Here is a 796-nt window from a genome sequence, read left to right on the forward strand (position 1 = left end):
ATGTGTTTGTGGTGTGGACATAGTTCGACCTATAAAACCCTATGTTTGCGTTATTATTTCCAGAGTGTGTCACCTTCGACACCCCACGATTTCTTGATGGAAGAGTGACTGTTCGAGTCTCTCTATGATTGCCTAGTTACCGGCAAAACCTCTGCTTAATAGTCAATAGCCTCCATGTCCCCATTCACACTGACACACACGACGGTTAGGTGACTCACCTAAACACTGGTGGGACCTACATTATTAGACCAAAGTGATCCGAAATGCATGTAAGTTCTTAATTGTTCATTTAAGTTTTAAATAATGCTTACGTAATATCTCTGTAACAAGTTGAAATATTTTGCACCCAATGGCTAACCAATATTTGAACATAATTTCTGTTTCTCATTCTTAACGCAGAGCGGGGGAATAAAAAATACAAAACTTGCTACTGGTCCTGCTAGTTTGGAATTTCTTTTGATGGTCTGACTAATTTGAAAGTCTTAAGATTCCTCCGTGTTCCACTGGGACCTGTACGCCACTTGGCAGTGCGGTAAAGTCGAGGGCCTCATCGTCGAACATAGTGTAATGGGATTTATGCCACGATGCTTCTTCTTTTTTTTCTACCTTGGAGGACGCATGCGAGATCAGGTCAATCCCTCGGGACTGCGTGTGATCTGCACATCCTCTTTACGCCGACGTGTGTTCGGGAATGCGTCAGGCTGAGGAGGAGTGAAGGTCCTGACTTGTTGTTACGGTTGATGGCAGATAATCACGCAGAGTTCATCACTAAACAACATTTATAATTGTGTGGTGA

General features: G+C 43.0%; 1 pseudogene; it reads right to left on the minus strand.

Annotated features, from left to right (window-relative positions):
* Positions 1-561, minus strand: part of LOC119588795 — a 95756-nt pseudogene extending 95195 nt beyond the window's left edge.
* Positions 562-796: the final 235 nt, after the last annotated feature.

Source organism: Penaeus monodon, chromosome 24, assembly GCF_015228065.2.
Source record: "Penaeus monodon isolate SGIC_2016 chromosome 24, NSTDA_Pmon_1, whole genome shotgun sequence".
NCBI classification, from domain to species: domain Eukaryota; kingdom Metazoa; phylum Arthropoda; class Malacostraca; order Decapoda; family Penaeidae; genus Penaeus; species Penaeus monodon.